Source organism: Sceloporus occidentalis, unplaced genomic scaffold (genome assembly GCF_023333645.1).
Source record: "Sceloporus occidentalis isolate IW3139 unplaced genomic scaffold, rSceOcc1.0.p SCAF_139, whole genome shotgun sequence".
NCBI lineage: Eukaryota > Metazoa > Chordata > Lepidosauria > Squamata > Phrynosomatidae > Sceloporus > Sceloporus occidentalis.
In genome coordinates this window covers 859,217-882,321 of record NW_028317119.1, presented here as the reverse complement: position 1 = coordinate 882,321, position 23,105 = coordinate 859,217, and positions in this window count along the sequence as shown.

The following is a 23,105-nucleotide window of genomic DNA, read 5'->3' as shown; positions in this document are numbered from 1 at the left end:
CTTTTCCTTCTTTTATTTTGCTCTGCAGCCTGCGCCATGTAAAAAGCAAAAAAAAGCCCAGATTTTTCTTCTTGCTTTTTTTTCCTGCTCCTGACAGATATTTCTCTTCTCCCCTCTTCTGGTGTCTGTGTGTGTGTGTGTGTGTGTGTGTGTGTCTGTTGGAGTGTGGGATTCCTCCCCTGCTGTTGATTACACCGCAAGCCTCCTCTGGATGCTGTAAGGTTTGGCTTGAGAAGGACTGCGGGTTTTGCAATCCATGGTTCTACAGCTGAAGATCACTGTGAGGCCCCCACTTACATGTCCTGGGAGGGAGGCAGTCTTGGTTTGTAGGGTGGGTTGGTAGCTGTGCTTCCTCTTCTGTTGCATGGAAATGATGCTGTTACCGTTTAGACTGGTTATCCTTGCGTTGCCTCTACTGAGGACGTGGTGCTGAAATGGTCAGCTCCTAGACACCACTGCTGCTGCTACCAAGCAGTTTCATACAGGACCTCCTGTACTGGAAGAGCCAACTGGTGTAAACGATCATGTCCCTCCTTCTCTGTGCTGTCCTAAGTCACCACCCCTGCTCAGCTTCTTGGAGGGGGTGTTAATTTTTGCAGCACTCCCTCCTCCTCCTTTTCCCCCTGTAAGCTCTTCAGCCAAGGGGTTTCCTACAAAGTCAGTAAAGCCTCGCCGGGACTGAAGACAGACAGGCTGTGTTTTGCCCCCTGTCTCCTTCTCATTGTAACATACGTGCCCAGATCTCCAAATGACAATCTCACATTACAATCAGCGATAGAGAGAAAGAGAGAGAGAGAGAGGAACTTCAATCAGGCATTTCACCCCTAGAGGATAATATATACCTCCCCTCTTGTTCTTATTTCAATGAACCTCTGCAAAGGTACCTACTTAAAATGCTAATTTCCCATTGTCTTTGATAAAGGGTTAGTTGCTTACTTCTATACATCGCTTTCTGTTTAAAAGATTCCATTCACATTCATGTTAATGGGATACATGTATGTTGTGTTTTAGAAAGATACATGTTTGACACTCTGTTCTGTGTAGATCTAGACAATTCACGATTTATAAACAGTGGCCAGAATAATAGTAACTCACTGGTTACATCCAGGGTCCCTGGCACTACAAGGACAGTGAATGCTTCAAATAAGTCAGCTTTCTCTTTGGCAATCTCAGAAGAGCACTAGCTCACTGTCCTACATTGGTAGTTAAGATATTACGGGATCTCATAAGCCTGCTGCTTAATTATTTTCAAGTTAATTGGGATAATCACCCTGCTCTGCTGACAACCCAGTTCTAGGCTGCCGAAAGCTTCAGGAAAGGTAAAGGGGGTGTTCAATGTAGGAACATTAACCCTTCAGAGAGGGACATGGTACAAACGAAACAGGTGATGTTATCCCATTATATATTGGGTACATTTATTTTTGTAATTTAAAACAAAAATGTATTTCATATGCAAAAAAATGTAGAAAAAGACAATCCAATCACATCAATATAACCATTAAATATATCAAAAATAGTCAAACAATTATCTAATACAGACAAAACAACTGCACAGGGACATATTGGGCTTATTGGTCTAAATCTTACTTGGTGATTGGAGCTATGGAGTAACAGAATTATGCAGATAAGCTTTGGAGTTCCATTTCCCCCCCTAACCCTCACACTATTCTACCATACTAATTATGTGATGACTACTACATAATCTGAGGTCTGAAGTGGAAGCCATAGTTTATACTTACATCCTAAAGCATAGCTTTTTGAATTTGGAAATATTTGTGATATTTTTTTGGAATGTCTCAGGCACATCAGAGTCAATGCAATTGTTTGTAAGCTTGCAAGATCAGTGTGATAGTAATGTGTGATTATTATTATTATGATTATTGTCAATTTTGTATATTGTCAATTTTTATATTAATATTCAGTCTACCCGTTGTAATAGCGCTATGGAATCTGATGACACTCTCTAAATAAAATGTAATTCAATGTTATAATGCCCCTTGACTTGTAAGATAAATACTTATGGGGTTCACTAAAGTAGAAGTTGGCATTGACGCTTAGAGAAGAGTTGCAGTTTCAACTCATTGATGTCACTGTGCATTAAAGTGAGCTTCTAGAATAAAAGAACATGCTACCCAGTATAATTTATAGTTAAATTACTTGGATTTCTTTAGTCAGCCCTTATTTCAGAAACAACTTCCCAAGGTTGCCCTTTTAAGATGCATAATGAAGTTGACAAGTTGAATATGCAACCTTCCTGAAAATGCACCTCAATCTCCTTAGAGAATAAACTCCAAGGTATTACAAATACAATCAATTACATTCTTACTAAATGCCACATTACTGAATCTGGATAAATCTGGGATCAGCGTGATGGAAATTAAGTACCAAGATGGAATGTGTTCAACCAAACTGCATCTAGTTCAGTTCTCAGGTAGGGAATGTCATAGTTTTCAATTAAAGGAAGATACCTACGAGTGCTATTGGTTGAAGGATAGTCTTTGTCATATACAGTACAACAGTATGTATAATTCACTTCATACACTGGCATGATTAAATTAAGTGCATTAATTCTAGAGGACAACACTCCAAGCTCTGCCTCTTGTAGAGTTCACAAGTGTCCTCTTTTAAGTGGCCAATATGGTGAACGCATTATTATGAGGCCATACCAACAGTTTAGGTTTCTACCTATCTCCCGTTAAAACAGAAAATACCATTTTGTGCTAATAATAGATTCACCCTTCTCCTATCAGACGATCCTGAAATCCAACACTTTTAATGGAGCTGGACCATTTCAATGTCTTAGACTTTTGTGTATTATACGGTTTTAATATGATTCACTGGAACTTAAGCAGAAGTAAGCCAGTATCATTTTAAAGAACAGGGGTTTACTAACAATCAAGCCTAATTACAAGCCAATCCTCACATAGCTAATGCTGACCTCTGGTGCTGCTTTGTAATGTTGGATTACTTTACTCTGTTTTCTCTACACATTTAATTTAGTTTTGTCCCTTGATGCCCCATTCCCTTTTTGTTCTTGCTTAAAAATGGATATCTGAAAGAAGCCAGAGCAGTGCAGCTAAATATCAGAAATATTTTCATTAAGCTACTTTTATTTCGATGGCTTCAGTTGAATAGGTTTGTTAGTAATCTTAATGTATATTACCATGTTTGGCTTCCATATGTAGAAAAGCCAACATGATAATACTCCCTGATTTACTTTTGGGAAAGCAGCAGTTCTAGATCCTCTGAATGCTTATAGGATGAGTAATACACAGATTTGCAATCAAAGCGCTTGTTTTGTGGTTTTAGTCAATGGAATGGAGTTTTTTTTTTTTTGTGAGGAATGTGGTAGAGGATAGGAATACTATGGAAAGTTACACTCCAGGAAATAAATAGTGTTAAATGAACCTTTAACAAAACAACATACACTTGTAGTAATTTATTTCAAATCCCACGTAAATGCATTGAGTAGAGGTTAAGGTTGTTACAGACACAATGTTGCATTGGTAGCCCTTCTCCATACAAGTATTTTCTTCCAAGTCTACCGTCTTCTTACAGGTTTGTTATTGTGACTTTATAGGGCAGCCACAGTAAAATAAGGATTTCACCCTCTTGTAAGAGATCCACCTTATTTGATGTCTGTCTGGTGAGAAGCAAATGATGGTATTTGTTTTACTTCTTTCCCTTTATCTTCAATGTGTACATGATCAGAACATTGAGAAAGTGGTGGGGTGTGTATGGGGGATTATAGCGCCTTTGTGAATGGAAGAGGGTACTAAACAGAAATGTCCTGGACTACAATACAAATGCAAGCCACCAGAGGAAAAAAAATCCCCCTGTTCCCCCCAATTAACATCCTTAATTCTCTGTTTGGGGTAAAACCCCAAACCCCTTTACTTGATGATATAATGGGGAACGGGGTGATTTGTGCTTTCTGGTACAGTAGGAAAGGAAATTCATCATTGACACGTACAGCTACATTCCAATTTTTCACTTCAGTACTGGCAGTTATTGACACACTCAATGTCAAAACTATGACAAAACGGAGCTCATAAAGGGGGAAAAAAGGGACACATAAATGCTTGCGAATGAATTTCATTATATGTGTGCAACATGTAATATGTAGGATGAAAGAGTGTTAATGAGCATTCTAAGCTGGGGCTGTTTTACATGAACATTTTAAACTAATGTGTGAACCTAGGCATCTTATGCTACTGCGTAGTCCGCCAGCACAAATACACCTTTTAGTTTTATGGGTTTGTTTCCCTCGATGAGCTTAACTGTACCAATGGATTTTCAAATGTGTGTTTTAAATACAAAAAAAAATCTGTTAAACTGTAGTAAAATATAGTTGTGTGGACAGGAGTTATTGCCTTTTATAAAAAAAAATACCATCACATCTATTTGAGTTGAGATATCATGGTTCATGAGTTAAACAGCATGTTTTTTTGGGGGTCACTGTAATACATGAAATAGAAACATAGATAGGATAATGACCCAAGGTCGGACAGCAGATCACAAGGCGGCCCTGGCACTTTAAGGGCAGTAGTCGTCTAAAGGAAGTAGATGCGGCCATGGCTGGATATGCGCAGCCATGCATATTCAGCTTCTCTAGTGAGTATGAGGCATCAATAGGCAGCGGCCCACAGGGCATTTGCCCAGTGTGCCGGATGGCCACTCCAGGCCTGCTTAAACCTTAACCGGACAGTTTAATACCTGACAACCCCACAAAAGAACAATGCATAGTAAAGTATTCTGTGAGTACTGTAATATGCATCGTTTCAAAATGAAGCAGAAGCAGCAGCCCTCCTCCTCCTCCATGGTCCAACTACTCTTACATATGATGGCTTTAATTAGCCCTTGGTCTTATCTTACATTCATGATAGCCATATGACTATCCCATGCGTGTTAAAATTCCCTCACTTTAGTAGCCTCTACTATGTCTGCTGGGATGCTGTTCCAATTATCCACCTGCCTCTCAGTAAACTAAAATCTTATGTCATATCATAGAAACATAGAAACATAGAAAGTGACGGCAGATAAGAACCAGTAGGCCCATCCAGTCTGCCCAACCTCTGAGTACTTTCCTTTAGTACTTGCCCTTATCCTATATCTAGCTTGGCCTTATGCCTATCCCATGCTTGCTTAAATGACTTTACTGTATTAACACCTACCACTTCTGCTGGAAGGCTATTCCATGCGGCCACTACCCTTTCCGTAAAGTAATATTTTCTGATGTTACCATTAAACCTTTATGGTTGTGTCCTCTTGTTGTGGTAGTTTTTCTCATTTTAAATAAACTCTCTTCCTTTACCTTGTTGATTCCCTTTAAGTATTTAAATGTTTCTATCATATCCCCCCTGTCCCGTCTTTTTTCCAGGCTATATAGGTTAAGATCCTTTAACCTGTCCTGGTAAGGTTTATCTTGTAATCCATAAACCATTTTAGTAGCCCTCCAGCATCTCTATATCCTTGTGGAGATACGGTCTCCAGTACTGTACACAATACTCCAAGTGAGGTCTCACCAGTGATCTGTACAACGGCATGAGCGCTTCCCTCTTTCTACTGCTAATACCTCTCCCTATACAACCAAGCATTCTGCTAGCATTACCTGCTGCTCTACTGCATTGTCTGCCTACCTTTGTTTTTAGTCTAACTAATCCTTGTTTAACTTTCCTTTTCTCATTTATTTATCTAAAAAATGTTTTATCTCCATTTTTTACTGAGAGGGCAATTCGCTCTTCTGCATTTGATTTTGCAGATCTTATAACTTTCTTTGCCTCTTTCTGCCTAATTTTATAGATCTGTCTATCTTCCTCACTTTGGGTATTTTTGTATCTACTAAAGGCTAACTTCTTGTCTTTTACGATTTTGGCCACTTCTGCAGAGTACCACAGCGGTTTCTTAAATTTTTTACTCTTACTGACCAGCCTAATACAATTTTCTGTTATCTTCAATAAAACAGCTTTTACAAAATCCCATTTCTCCTGAACGCCATTTAAATTGTGCCAGTCTGATAATGACTCCTCTATACATTTTCTCATTTTAGAAAAGTCAGCTTTTCTAAAATCTAAAACTTTTGTTTTTGTGTGGTGTCACTGTTCGTATATTAAACCACACAGACTGATTATCATTAGATCCCAAACTTTCACCTACAGAAACATCTGTTAACAAATCTCCATTTGTGAACACTAAATCCAATATGGCCTCCTTACGAGTTGATTCCTCAACTACCTGTTTTAAAGATAATCCCAGTAAGGAGTTTAGAATATCCGCACTCCGGGCACAACCAGCTACTTTCGTTTTCAGTTCACATCAGGGAGATTAAAGTCACCCATGATTATAACATCCCCCTTCACTGTCATTTTAGCTATTTCCTCCACTAGCAGATTATCTAGTTCTTCTACTTCTCCTGGGGGTCTATAAATCACACCTATGCGAGTTACTTTACTTTTGCCAAATTGTATTGTAACCCAAACCGACTCTAAGTTCTCCTCACCAACTTGTATTAATTTTACGTTTTATGTTATTTTTCACATATAGGGCCACCCCTCCCCTTTCTTGGTATTGATATCTCCCATCCTCTCTACTCCTCCGGTTTGTGGACCTTCTTTTAAAATGTCTCCCTCTTGTACACCCCTTTATGTATTTAAATGTTTTTGTTACATCCCCTTTCTCTTTCCTCTTCCAGGCTATACATATTAAGCACCCTTTGTCTTTTCTGATATTTGTAACCTGAAAACCATACACTACATACATGCATACCTCTGAACTCTCTCTAGAATATCCTTCTTGGGATGTGGTCTCCAGAACTGTGCACAATATTCTAGGTGAGGTCTAACTAGGTATTTGCAAAGTGGTTTGACCACTGCCCTCTTTCTGACCTAATACATGCATACATTAAACCTCTGGGTTCACTCTTTACTGGTCCCCTTACAGTGGAACTATATCCACTTTCTCACTTGATGCTAGCTGGTAGACTTACTACTGATGATTATGAGATATTGTGGTGTGACCATTCAGTACACATCCCAAGGCTAACTGGCTATAGGTGATATGTCACGTTGGGATTTCTTTCTAATATATGCTTTATTTGTCCATTTTCCTAGGGACCTTGCCTCACTCTACGTATGGAAAATGTGATAACATTGTTATGTTGTCAAAGTATTCCTCTGATACCAGAGTTCTAAAAAAGCAGCAGGGGCTGAACTTGGGTGAACTTGCAGAAGTGCTGATATGTTTTGTAAATTGTGAAATTGCCAATCATTCTCACTTAAAGCACCCAGAGCTTGCTGTGAGTATCTGAATCACCCCAGAGTCTAGCAGATGCTAAACTCTAGTTATTAAAAAGAGCCCTCAGTGAATAGACTTCTCCTCTTCCCAAGACAATCATTTTTATGCCCTACCATGGCAAATACAGAGATATTTCTTGTAAAAACATTTCAGTGAATTCTTGGTTTTTTTTCATTTGGTTGACTATTTTGATTTTAGTATTAATGAAAATAATACTATTTTCCTAGTACAGTGAATAAAAATATTAAAAAGAAAAAAGCTTACAAAAAATACATCATGACTTATCACTTTCTCATACTATATATTACCGACCATGCTTTGATTCTAGGATGATTCTATTACCTGCAAAATATGAGATTTAATGTGACTGTGCTGTTTGCATTATACCCAGGAAAGGGCTAGCACCATTTGGCTAGGGTGGGGGTAAGTCCAGCAAAGTGGCCAGGTAATTTAGTTTCCCAGCCAGGAATATAGTGTCCCCAAAATATTTGGAAGTATTTGCGTTAAGCACTATCCTACACACTTTTACCAAAAATGACTGCAGTTTTTCCTACACCAGTCCAGACCCTTGCACATGTCACATATATGTCTATTTTAACCATGGGTGATCTTGAGACCCAAATACCACATAAGGCTAGCTAGATTGGTTTTTTTTCTGGTGTAAGTAAAATTTGCTACATCACAGAAAAAAAATATATGTAGTAAAAGACAGTTTGTACCCTAGAAACACTTAAAGTTATGTTCTCTTCTCTATGTTGTGAGATGTTGGATGTTGATTTCTCTATATGAAACTGGATCATGTTACAATTTGGGTCTGTGGGAAATTTCCTTCTTAAAACCTCAGTTGAGTACCACTGATATATTTCAGTCAGATGCTCCCAGAGCCTTACTAAGCTGGGTGTTTAAATATTTTGACTCTCTGATGACACAATGGGAATGATCATGTATATTTAATATGTTAATAGGCAAGGAAGCTGGGTTGTGAAATAAATTTAAGTCAAATGCTTGCTTATATGTAAAAAATACATATAATCCAAATGCATGCTCTTTCTACATGATCTCTAAAAATACATTGTTGAAGGGCTGTAGGCATAAAACTCGTAGCATGAGCAAAAATAAACATGTGAAGAACACAGCCAAGAATGGGTCAAGCCACTATCCAGACCCTTTATTTTATACTTACCAACTTTACCCCATCTCCTCACTTTTCTGAGTGGGGCATTTGCAAGGACCAGCTACAACTAAAGTCTTGTTGTGAGGACTGTGATGTCAAATTCATAATTGCTGGCAACTCTGCCCTTTTTGTCTTCCATAAAAAAAATATTTGTCAAATATTGGTATTTTGTTCTTATTTTATATTGATTTCAATGTGCAGTTAATTTTTACCAGTAAATACTTGTGTGTGTTAATGTTATCATCACTTTTGTATATTGTCAGTATTAATGTTGTTAGTTTTTATTTCCCTTTTGTAACAGTGCTACAGAATTAGCTAGTGCTCCATAAATTATATGTAATGTAATTCTAATCACAGAAGTTTCGATTTTTAGAGTATCAGTTCCTTTGAAATCTTTACCCGTACCATCAAGAAAATGGAATGACATTAGTGAATAATAGACAGAACGAGACCTGCTATTAGGATTGTGAATACGCAGCATTATTGGTCATAACCCATGAGATAGCTTGAGTTAATAACCATCTAACTTTTTTTTCTTAATATATTTAAAAACAAATTCACAGTAAATTACATCAGACCGTATGCTTCTGGTAGTATCCCTTTAAGCAATTAAGCAATGAAGATATTATCGGAAGAATGCAATTCTGATACCGTAATTAATATGTTTAGTTCTTTCTAGGGACGTGGCTTTTGTGGCTCTAAGATGTTGATAAGGCACATTATCAGTAGCACTTGGGGTCAGGTAACATACTTTTGTGTTACCATAGATGTGGCTCTACTTTACTTCTCTATATTCATTTGGGCATACAGGCTAAATCCTATTTTTGGATTTTATGATTCCACTTCTCCAAAGAAAATACTACCTTGTACCAGATTAACTCTGCCACACTGTTTGTGGTATTTGGCTGCTTTAGAAATAGGCAGCATTGACAAATCTGGTTCTTTATAGTGGGTGTAGACACTAAAAAAAGACAACTCTTAACCATTTCTGGACTGGGGGTTTTACATACCCTAATGACAGGTGTCATTTTGTCATTCTTGTACATTGTTTTGTTTAGGACAAGTACAAACTTTTAAAATCATAAAAATACATAAGCATAATATGTGGCAATTAGTGATAATATGTACAGTAAATACTTTATGTTCAAGAGAGCCACATCCATCCTTCACATATTATTACCCTATATGATATACTATATATATACATATATATATATATATATATATATATATTGACAGAGATATTTATTTTTTGGTAAATGCCCCTGCCCCTGTGGGTGGGCAATGAGGGGGAAACCAGAACTTTAATGGTTCATATTGGGAAACATAATAGTGCTATTACAACATTAAAAATGTTACATCTCCAGTTCCAAAAAAATAAATGGAGGCTAATCATAGCATTTGACAAATTCAATGTGTGGCAATTGAACAGCTACAGGCCACAATTCAAGGTATTAACCTTAAAACTCAGCTAAAAAGGCGTGAACTGTTTTGGATATATACATTGGACAAGTTATCTCCAAAAAAATTAAATAGGGATAGAGATTTTTCTTCCTTTTTCATATCAATTTGGATAAGTGGGGCTCATCTAGATTTTCCCAATTTTATACAGTATATGGCTATTTTTGGTGGCTATTCTCTGTCTCTATGTCTCTCTCTCTCTTGCTCTCTCATAATGATTGGTTCCACTCGACTTGAATTATGTTTTAATTAGTGTGGTGTTAGATTTTATTTAAGGTTGACTCATCCTCTTTCCTATTTCCTATGTCACTTCATGGACCATGTTAAACTGAATTGGATTTCCTGTATATGAACTTATCATTGAACATTTGATACCTTTGAAACCACAGGCATGGGACTGTTGTTGTGGTAAAGAATGAATTGTTGATGCCCATTAAGTCTATGTGATTTACATTATGTTTTTTTGTATCTATGCCTAATCATGTCTGTATGGTATCTTCATTAATTTTGTGTATTGATCATTTTTTTAATATTTTACTTGCTTTCGTGATTTCTTGCAGACATGCAGGGCATGCTGATGTCATTGGGACAAACACCTTTGTGTACATGGCAGCTGTAAAGCAGGATGAAATGTATGTTCAGGTATATATTTAAAGTGCACAATCTCAAAAATTCTGGCTTTAGTCCCCAACCAAAATATAGCCAGTTTTATATATAGCACCATCGTATTCAGTAGCGCTGTGTAGACAAGACATAATAAGTATATAACATTATTTGACTTACGGAACAACAGGTGAGGAGGGCCCTGCTCAAAGGAGCTTACAGTCTAGAGGGAGTATTACGCAAGATGTTAAAATGCCACTTTTATGGATGGACATATGGGAGGAAAGGCATGGGATGTAAGCATCTTCAAAAAAGTGGGTCTTGACGTTATTATGAAGGACCAAAGACGGGGGGGAAGACAGATAGGCAGAGGAAGGACAGAAGAAGATCATCGGATGAGTGGGGAGACACTCTGTCCAGGTGCTGCAGCATTCTGAATTAGTCCGATGGAATTTTTCTTGGAGAGAATAGAATGATAATCTTGTTATATAAGATGTTAATTTAGGATTTTAACCATTGGGTATAATCCAATAGTACAGATAGATCTCTCTGTGTGATGCCAACCACGGTTTTTATCTTGTTTCTGTTTCCAAGCAAGAAAGTGGGAGAATAAGCAGGTCTCATTTAAGATAAAGATGTCCAGTCGAGGCCTTCTTGATTTAAACTTTGTTTCAAAAAATTTCCCGGAATCCTATGTTTTTTTAGCCTCTTCCTTTCAAAGGAAAAGATGAGTAAGGAACTTATATCCCTTTCCAGGATACAAATTTGTATTTTAATTCTGAGATCGGATTATGAAAGTTTTAAATCACAAATTTGTAGAGATTTCTATCCAAAGATAATCAATCTCTCTGTTTGACCAATTAAGATGGAAAGAATGATGGAGTAAGTTCATCTAGTCATTAGGTAAATATAAGCATATTATGAGAGTTTTATCCTCATTTAGTTTATAATTTGAGAATATACCATTTTATTGAATTTCAGATAATGCTTCTGGAAAAGCAGATTTAGGAGAAGATGAGGTTAACAGGATATCATCTGCATATAAATCTTCTTATGGAGACAGCCAAAGATTCAATAGTTACAGTTTACAGTAGTGAGGCAAGTGGACAGCCCTGTCTAGTATAATTTTGAATATGAAAAAAAATCTGAATTTATTATATAGATACCTAGATGTTAGCCTTGAATGTTGAATATAGGACCATTGTACTGCTTTTAAAAGGGCCAATTAAGCCAAAGACACCAGTCTACTCTGCCGAAGGCCTTTTAGGTATCTAAAGCTATGTATATCAAGGAAATTCCTTTATTGTGAGATTAAAAACTTTACATGTGTTGTCCTTACCCGATTTGTCAAACATAAATCCTGCTTTGTCGATGTAATTACAGTCTGTGTAGTTACAGACTTTAGTCTAAGGGTAACATTTTAGAAAAAATCTTCACATCTAAATTAGTTAAAGAAATTGGTCTATAATTTGAGATCAATACAGGGTCTTTACGTTACTAAGAATCAGATAAATAATTGCCTTTAACATTTGTTCTGGAGAGGTACCGTTGGTGCTTCTTTGTCTAAATAATCTAAAGAGAAGAGGAGAATTTACATGCTCCAAAATTGATACAATACAGAGGTATAGCCATCAGAGATTGGGCTTAAGCTCAGAGAATTGTCTTTGTAGACCAGAGGTGTTTCATTTCCCTAAAATTGCTTAAAGTCTGTTATCACTATACTACCAGGATTGTTTTAAAGGTGATAATGAACGGTTAGCTGCCTCTTCTAGCTTGCGCCTGATTTCTTCCTCAATCTTCTTTATTTCAACTGTATTTTTTGTTTATTAACTTTTTCTAGATTGGCCAATGAGATATAAAGATCATTGAGAGGCTTACTTTTTTATTGATATGATATGTTTTAATAAATATTTCTTTAATATAACATTTAAAGGAGTGCCATAAAGTAAAATCTTAAACCTCTTGATTGGTTATTTTTTATCAAGCAAGTATGAAAATGCATTAGGGGATGATTTTAATTTAGAGCTAAGTCTATAGTCATGGGGTAGTTTCTTATCCTATACAGTTAATCACCCTGTAGAATCAGAACGTCCTTAGTAAGTCGCTTTAGATTTGTAATATTCCCTTATAGGAAATTTGATTGGTGAGCCTGAAGGCGCATTGACTGGCGTATAGAGGACCTCATTGAGTTTGAATATAAGAATGTTAAAACAACCATTAGGGTCTTGCTTGTGATAAATAAGTTCAAAATTGATATTATTGATATAATAGTTAATTAAACTTGCAACACTTTTTATTTTCTATATATATTCAGAGTAAAACATTCTAGAGAATTTATGGTACCTCTAATAGCAAGAAACTCCCGGTTTCCAATGGGTCTCTTGTACGTAGCAAACATCTATGTTATTTTGTATTAAGAATTTATACAGAGAGGAACGTTTCCATGGAGAATTTAGGCCCTGTGAGTTTATAGATGCTATTTTGAGATCATATTTTTTGGTCTCGGTCCTTGATCCATTAATACCTAATTGTCTTTTTAAATGTATAACATAGGGAAATATTACAAAACTAAACATATACAATGAATCATACATACTTTCAAATGTTTGAACTAAGAGTTCGAGTTCATAAAACCCTGAATTCATGGCTAGGGTAAATAAACATACATTAGGCCAGTGAGCCAGTGAATGGAACGAATGGAAGTGAGAGGAATGAAGATAAACAAGTCATTCTCCTAAATGACAAATACTTCCTAGAATCAGAATGGGGAAATCATCACTTGAAAATCATCACTTGACTGTGAACTTGGTAAGCAGATGCAATGTCTTTAAAAATGGGTACATGCAAGATCTGAAAATTTGATTAGTCATCTCTACAAAGCTTTAGTTAGGTCACATCAAGAATATACAATACAGGTTTGGGCACCAATTTATAAGAAAGCTGTGACTGAATTGAAATGACCACAAACTAGAGCTACAAAATCAATAAAAAGAATGTTGTTTTTTTTTGTTAAGCTAAACTGGATTTATTTATTCTAGGAAAAACTACCTAGCTGTAATGTTATTACATTATACAAATAAATTTGAAATCGGTATGTAGCCCTTCCAATGAAAATCTTCATTGCACAAAAAGAGATAACAGGCTATTTAAGTTAAATGATTAGAATTAAGGAACCACAATTCAATTTTCAAAAAGAAGTTATTCACATTAAGGGCTGTAAAGCTTTGGGGTGCACTTTGTACAGAAGCGGTGATTACAAATTTTGTAGAGGCTTTAAGTAAAAAACGGGATATCTTTTTTGGCAAGAAAAGGTTTTATATAATGTCCTCTGCTTCTGATTGCCGCAATTTCTCATATAGGCTTAACTTTTTGATCAGGTCTTTTGATTCAGGGACTTTAATGATGCTACGACATGATTGCAGCATTGAAGGAGTTAACTCTTGCCTCTTTAGTCCCCATATGCTTGTGTGGTCACAATCAGTGCTGTGCTTCCCTTGCGGGATGCAGCCAGGACTGCACACTGACGTCGTTGGGCATTCCCGCGTATATCGTGGGTGTTATCGCTGACGGGGATGAGAAAACACCCTCATTTAAAGGGAAAATGGGCGGGGAGCAGGGCATGTCAAGACCACGCTCCCGCAACCAGGAGGATTCGGGTCTTGAGCATGGGCGTAGGAATCCCTAAAAATCTGGGGGGGACAGCATTTTCCCCCATCAGATGCCCACTTTCTCACACTATCTACCCCCTCTTCCCCCTCTCACACTTTCTTACTATCTACCCCCCTCCCTACCCTCCCTTCTCACACTATCTACCCTCTCCCTACCCCCCTTCTCACTAGCTACCCTCTCCCTACCCTTCCTTCTCACTAGCTACCCTCTCCCTATCGCCCCCTTCTCACTAGCTACCCTCTCCCTACCACCCCCTTCACACTAGCTACACTCACCCTACCCCCCTTCTCACCAGCTAACCTCTCCCTACCCCCCCTTCTCACTAGCTACCCTCTCCCTACCCCCCTTCTCACTAGCTACCCTCTCCCTACCCCCCCTTCTCACTGTCTACCCCAGGGGTGTCCAAGTTTTTTCTGCAGTGGGCCACTTCATCAGAATTGTATACGTGCGTGGGCCGCACTCATTTTTCACTGTGAGAAAATATGGCCTTTAATAAAATAAAGTAAATGATACACAACCTTTACTTTTGCTCTCACTGATTTCTGGGCCTAGAAAGTTTTGTATACAAAAAACAAAATACTGTCTGCACTTCTTACCCTAATAAATTTGGCAACAAATATATAAACATAATATAAATGAGAGGTTTTGGTTATATGAATTGGCCAAAGCATAATTAAGCTCACCCGCCACGTCAAGGCACACTCTCAATAGGGTGAGAACCTACTCTCACCTCCTACATAGTGGGCACACAAAGCAGTTTATACTGCTACCAAAACCAAATTAATGTGTTGGGGGAGGTGCAATTAAACCTCCTCCCATTTAACCTCTGGACAGCAAGCTGCAACCAGACTGATGAGGAGCCAACAACCTCAAATATGTGCAAACAGGGAAAAGAAAAAAATTTTTTTGTATACATTGTACAGCCAACACACTGTATTTGCAGCATGCTCACACTGTTTGGTAGGCCTCATATTATACATTTGTATTATTTGAGCCTGAGACTAGCTTAGCGCACCAACATTTTTTCTTTTCCCTAGAAAATTCAGGACTCAGAATAATTAAAAATGAAATAGTTCTATTTATTCTAGGGATGCACCAAAATGATAATTCTGGACCAAAACATTTACGGTTCACTTAGCCAAAACCGAAAATGACCCCCCACCTTTAAAAATAATAATAAAAACTCACATTTTTAATAAAAGTAGGTAACACACCACAATTGGCCAAAAAAAATTAGCAATATGACTTGGCATGACAGGAGTGTGATTGCTGTTAGCAATCACACTCCTATCATGCCAAGTCAGCCAGTACATGCTGGTACAGGGTGGCTGTAAGTGATGTGCAGACCCCATACTGCTGGCAGCATCAATACACAAGGGGGGCAGCTAGCTAGGTTTCAGCATGTACTGGCTGACTTGGCATGATAGGAGTGTGATTGCTAACAGCAATCACAGCCCCATCATGCCTAGGTTCCAGCACTTACACATCCATGCTATCACACACACACTCATTCATTCATATACTCATTCATTCACAGATTCATTCCCTCAATCACGCATACTGATTCAAACACCCTCCCCACCCCCTTACCTGCACTGCAGCTCCTCGATGCAGCTCACAGACTTCAGCAGGGGGCGCGGCCTCTCTCTGCGGCCTCTCTCTGCGTTCTCTTTACTCTGTACTGTACAGAGGAAACAGGATGTGATGTAATGTCACGTGAACTCTGCTGGGTTCCGGTTCCTCTGTGCAGTACAGAAGACCCTCCCACAGGTAAGTAGCAGGGCTCTTGTTGTAGCAGGGCTCGAGGTGCGGACCACGTAAGATCGGTTGCCCTGGCTGCCGATCTTACGTGGGCCGCATCTCGAGGTCTCGCGGGCCGCATTTGCGGCATTTCTATTGGGAGGGTTCCTAAGGCCCTGGGGGGGTTTCTTCATTATCGGTCCCCCCCGCATGAGTTACTGGGGGGGATCTGTCCCCCCCATCCCCCCCGGTTCCTACGCCCATGGTCTTGACCCGGAGAACCGGAAAAGTGGTGCTTCACCCGGCAATATCCAGGTCAAACCCGGAGAGTTCCAGGTATGAATAATACCACTAATATCAAATTTTCAACACAGAACTGGAAGTCAAAGGTGCTTCCAGGTCATTTTCTATCAGATTCTTCAGCAGTTCAAACAGCTGCAAAACCAATCAGGAGTAGGCTGAAGATGATCAGATCACTCCTGACCAGGGCCGGCCTTAGGGGTGTGCGACATTGTTTGGTTTTTTTAAAAAACTTTATTTAACATCCTTCATGTTAAATAAAGTAAAAAAAACCCCAGATGCTTTAATTTAAGTTTTCAGCAACCGCTCGTCGCCCCTCACTCTCCATGACTCCGTCGCGGTGCCGGCATTTCATGCTGAGCCTCCCGCTCCCACCGCAGGACTCCGGCAACAAAGTAAGTGAGGATAATGAAAAGTAGGGAGAGGGAGTAGATAGTTAGAAGGGGTGGGGGGGGTAGTGAGAAGGGGCAGAAGGGGGGGTAAGGAGAAGGGGCAGAAGGGGGGATAGTGAGAAGGGGAAGAGGGGGGATAGTGAGAAGGGGCAGAGGGGGCGATAGTGAGAAGGGGCAGAGGGGGGGATAGTGAGGGGGGCAGGTAGCGAGAAGGGACGGGGGGTAGTGAGAAGGGGGCACCAGAGGAGTAGTCCGTACAGGGCGCCAGAACACTTAAGGCCGGCTCTGCTCCTGACCAATAGGAGCGATCTGATTATTATGACAGCTACTCGATGATCCCTCCCATCAGTGACAGCTGTTGAAGAGAAAGACAGAGGGAGGTCATCCAAGGTAAGAAAAACACACACACACATATGAATTATCCATAAACAAACATTTTATTATTTTGAAATACATTATTCATTTAACTATTACTACCTGATTCGGTGACACTTTAGGTCTAACTGCATCTAATACTATAACTATCTACTAACAGGACCCCAGCGCTCATAACCACTCTATATATATTGACTAGACTAAGATGGTTAAACTGTAAAAAAGTGTAAACCACTTTGTACAGCCATGATTTGGGGGGGGGGTTGTGAGTATGTAATGCTAACATATCACACATATGTGGTATCAGATGCAGGTGGGTATTTTTTGTGTATTCTTTCTTGTACAGGTACATTTTCTTTCTTGCTTCAGGTATGTTCAAGAAAAGCATTAAAAATATTTTTTTTTGTGGATTACCTGAGTGCGGTGTCTTTTTTTCTGACCAAGAACCAGACTGACACAAAACATATAGTGCAAAAAACCTTTTATTATAAAAACCAAATGAACAAAGCCAAAACGTGATCCAGGAGCGTATACCAGAAGACAAGCTGGGGCAGGAACCAAAGCGGGTAGTCAGACGAGCCTGAGTCACGAGTATGGAGATCAACAAATTCAGGATACAAATGTCAGGAGGGTAGTCAGACAAAGCCGGGTCATACACAGGAACTCAGGAACAACAGAATGCACTTGGTAGCAGGAAGCAAAACACTAGGGCAAAGGAACCCTGCAGGCTAGAGGGCCGCGCCCGCAAAAAACTTTCGGGCGGTCTTGCTGGTGCTGCGGGCAGGAGCGGGCGGTCAGGCACTGTACCTGCGGGTCCCGGTAATCCCATGCAGTCCCGCAAGGCTGCCTACTCGCTGCTCCCTTACAATGTCTCCTCTCTTTCTCCGCCCAGGAATAAAACGGGACTGCGCAGGAACTCTGCAGTTCAGGTAAGCAAGTGGGCGTGATTGGCCACAAATGTGGTGGAAGCGGGCGGGATTGGCCACAAATGTGGCGGGAGCGGGCGGGAGTGGAACACCCACATTGCGGGAGCGGGCAAAAAATCTGCGGGAGCAGGACTAAAAAAGCCGTCCCGCGCAGGGCTCTACTGCAGGCTTATATAGGCCAGAGCAAGGTTGAGCTTCAAAGAACAGCCCACAGCACACAGTGAAAAGGCAGAGAGCTCACAACAAAATATCAAGTGTGGCTGTGAAACCATGACAGCAGCTTCCATTCCAATGAGTGCCTGGCATGTTAAAACATGTACAGAAACCCCCTAGAAATTATGTTATCATTAGATTTGTGTTTGCTGTGGGCAACATATAAAGATAAGTAGGGTGTCTTTGAAGTCCTTGTGTAAAGTACTTTCAGGGAACATATAGTTTGTGGAGGGTTATTTTGTTGTTGAGGGGCATTCTACCCCACAAAGCATGGGGTGCAACTTCCTGGTTCAACTGTGAAAAATGGTTAAAAGATTAACAGCCTTTGTTGATGATATTCTCCTATATATCTCTGATTCCAAATCAACCAGTACGCACGTCCTCTCTTTATTACATACCTGAGGGAGGGTAATATGTTTTAAAATCAACATAAACAAAACTGAGCACTACCCCTGGGCACCTCTATTTTACCTCCAGACAGTCCAAGCTTTGGATTTCGTTGGGAAAAAACCTCGGATGTCACAGACATTGGGACTCAATTTCCCAGATATTAACCATTACAACCTAGCTGCCCTAGTGCGTCATGCAATTGATTGGCTGTCGTTTTCCCACAAATTATGGAAAGACTCTTAGAGAGACTCTATGTAGGACAACCCTCCTACATATACCATACACCTTATTGGCAGAGAGTGTTAGAGAGAACCCCTTACTATATACCACGATTAAAGCATGGAAAACAATCAAGATCATCCTGAAATTGCAATGGCAGTACCTCACGCATACCACTCATTAACAAACCCAATTTCCAAGACGGCAAATCAATACCAGCTTATACTAGATGGCATGACATGGGTCTTACATCGATTTTGCGCTTCCTTGATAAACCCAACCAGACCCTCTTAACACTGCAGAAATGTAGGGACAGGTATCCAGACATACGGATCCCTTGGTTTGCATATTTGTAAAAGTTACATTGGCTCTGTAACAAACCACTTCACACAATATGGCTGGAACAATGACTTTGACAAATATATACATAAAAGTAAAGGACAGACCCCCTGAATTAGAATTTTGTACAAATTTATTTGAACCGCATGCAACTCAACTGACAACATTAAGGAGCTGGATCGTTGGACTACACATATCCCTAACATTAGTTGGGAAGACATCTGCAAGGCCACAGACACTGCATCTACAATACTGCCGATGACAGCATACAAAGAATTGGCCTACAAAATAGCTCATGATGTTTACCTTTCCCCAGAATGATTGTGCTGGTTGGGCTTAAAGCCAAACGCCATTTGCTCCAAGTGTGGCAAATCTGCCTTTCAGCATACTTCAAGGTATAGCCTCCAACTATTGAAGGGTATGGCCCCAATCATGATGCCACAGACTTCAAACAGGGACGGAGGACTGTGAGGAGCAGAGGTGATGGGGGGGGATTGAACATTGCTGTCCCTTTTTCTTTCCAATGATTATTGCATGACGGGGCCAGTTCTATTTACAATTGGTTGCGGCTGACGGTGCAGATTTTTATACATCCCTAGACTCTACGTATGGGAAGCATCTGGTTTGCTTACTGTTGAAAAAGTTATTTGTCTCTTTCTTTTGTTTGGATTGCTATGTTTCTTGATTTACATTTCTCCTCCAATAATCACATACAAGGATACATGGGTAGATAACATCACTGAAGTGGTAACACAACTGGAACCAAATATAGTCTAGTCAAATATGATGTCTCTGGTGACCCCCCCCCTCTATATACACCCTCATACTTATTCGGTTTCTTCTCTCACATGCTTTCAGAATTGATTGGGCAGGTGATGAAATGTTATAGCAATATTGCAAGTTTAACTGTATTTTGTGGAAACAATGTACCGACCTTGATATGCTGTATGTTTCCCCCCGCCCCTATTTTTCCTTCTGTATTCTTAAGACAAAAATAAAAAACAAAATTAAATAAAAAGACGTATTAAAAAAAAAAGATGAATAGACCACTTACCTAAACGTAAACTGGATCCTCTAGCCCTTCAGATGTGCAGGAGCACGACTAAGGGTACACAACCCCAAGAAATGAACTGGATATTGCGGAAAAAGGAGACCCGAAGCACTGGAGAGGCCTGAAGCCTCTGCAGCGCTGCTGAAAACACACCATCAAAAGAACTTTGACTACCTAAGTAAACTTATCCTCTCGGTCAAGTCGAGTTTGCAAGCAGTCCTACAAGCAGTGGTAGCCAATATCAGGGCGGACATCAGCTCACTTACTCATCACATTGACAAGGTAGAATCAGTCAGGGGGATGGTCAAGCGGATGTGTGACCGTGGAAGCAGTCCACCAACTCCATCTGAGGAAATACCTTAGATATTGCCAATTAACCAAGTGGGCTTCCATCTGAGACAGAACCCCTACAGTCAGCAACTATCTCTAGACTACTCTGTTTTCGCTCCAGCCCCGATTACCCTCTTAATGGGAACTTGGCCTAGGAGAGACTTTAAACTAAGAGGACTGGACAGACATTAAGACTTTAAGATAATTTCCTGATGGTATATACACCTACGATGCCATGTCCATCTAAGGACCTCTAATAAGGAACTCTGCTACAGAAGGTGTGATCAACTCAACACCTACAGACACATGTGGTGAGGCTGCCCTATTTTATAGTCCTCCTGGACTTATCTTTCAGAGATGCTAAGTAAAGCACTAAATGTGCGTATTGCCATGGACCCCTGGACTGAACTCCTAAGTAGAGATTACAAACTTCTAAACCTAGACAGGAAAGCCCTAACTTAATATACAGATTCAATGATCAGGCAAATTTTCACTATGGTAAAACTGCCTGCCTACATGAAGCTACACATAGATATATTGGCCCTTTTCTCCTACCTATATCTGTTTTTCTTCAGTTTTGTTTGGCTAGCCTTAACTCTATCCTCTGAAATTCGCCAGAATTCTAAAATCGACCACTTCTCATTCACAATGCTACATGGGCCGGATTGGCCCACAGGGAAACCGGGAAATTTCCCAGTGGGCCGGCCGGTCCGTGGGCCGGCAGACCAATATTCAAAGCTGCCGCCTGGTCGCAAAAATCAAAGGAGCTGTCGTGCAGCCGCAAAATTCAAAGCAGCCGTCATGCGGACAGCGTGCACACACACCGTGCCGCCCAGTGGCAGCAGTGGCTCAGCTCTTTGTCCCGCCCCTTTTAAGACGTGACGTTCAAGGGGACGGGCTCACAGAAGAGTTCCTCCTGGTAGGGAGAGGATTGTCATGTCGAAGGACAGCAGGAAAACCCCCCACAAAAAAGTATTACCAAAAAATAGTTAGGGGTTATAGGGGTGGGTGTAATATACATGAGGGTGGTTGAGCATCACATTAACCAACACAAAAAGGGTGGGGGCATCAATACACAAGGGATTGGCAGGGGCATCACATAAATTAATATACAAGGGTGTGGGGGCATAAATACACACGGTTGTGGGGCCACATTAATCAATCCTAAAGGGGTATGTGTGTTTGGGTGCTGGTGTGGCAGATCCCGTCCTGGTGTGTGTGTGTTTGGTTATCAGTGTGGCAAAGCCTGTCCTGGTGTGTGTGTTTGGGTGTTGGTGTGGCAGAGCCTGTCCTGGTGTGTGTGTTTTGGTGTTGGTGTGGCAAAACCTGTCCTGGTGTGTGTGTCTGCGTGTCAATGTGGCAGAGCCTGTCCTGGTGTGTGTGAGTCTGGGTGTTGGTGTGGCAGAGCCTGTCCTGTGAGTGTGTCTGGTTGTCGGTGTGCCAGAGCCTGTCCTGGTGTGTGTGCATGGGTGTTGGTGTGACAAAGCCTGTCTTGGTGTGTGTGTGTTTGGGTGTTGGTGTGGCAGAGCCTGTCCTGGTGTGTGTATTTAGGTGTCGGTGTGTGGCAGAGCCAGTCCTGGTTTGTGTGTTTGGGTGTCGGTGTGGCAGTGCCTGTCCTGGTGTGTGTATTTAGGGGTAGGTGAACTATGTAATTTTACTTATCCAGAGATAAAACGCCCTCCTGAATTTGTAGTCACTTCAGAGGACAAAACTTTCTTCAATCTGCATATTTTATTAAAAATGATTCGTGGCACTAAATTGTGGCTTCAGGTGTATCATGACTTTTTTAGTGTACTGATGTACTCCCAATCCCATCACATAACATTCTACCTCATACATCTGCCGAGCTCTGATGTCATCTTTATCCAGCACACATGGATGGTGGGGAGTTAAGATTCTGTCCATTCCCAGGGATTTATTTGGGCCTTTAAACACATTTGGTTCCCGGGAATTTAATGTGGTATTGTGTTATCATTAAGTAACAATTTAATATAGTTTTTAAAAGGATTATTTATAGCTATTTGGATGGTAAATAGTGTGGCTCAGGTAGGCATGTGTAAGCAGTGGTGGGATTCAAAAAAAAAACCTCACACACACTCAAGCGGTCTCTTTCACACACACACACACACACACACACACACACACAGACTCTCTCACACACACAGACTCAGGCAGTCTCTCTCACACACACAGACTCAGGTAGTCTCTCTCACATACACACAGACTGAGGCAGTCTCTCTCTCTCTCACACACACACACACAGACTCAGGCAGTCTGTCTCACACACACACACACACACACACAGACTCAGGCAGTTTCTCTCTCACACACACAGACTCAGACAGTCTCTCTCACACACAGAGAGACTCAGGCAGTCTCTCTCACACACACACAGACTCAGGCAGTCTCTCTCACACACACAGAGACACAGGCAGTCTCTCACACAGAGACACAGGCAGTCTCTCGTACACTCACACAAGTAGTCTCTCTCTCACATACACACAGACTCAGGCAGTCTCACACACAGACTCAAGCAGTCTCACACACACACAGACTCAGGCAGTCTCACACACACACAGAGACACAGGCAGTCTCTCGTACACTCACACAAGTAGTCTCTCTCTTACACA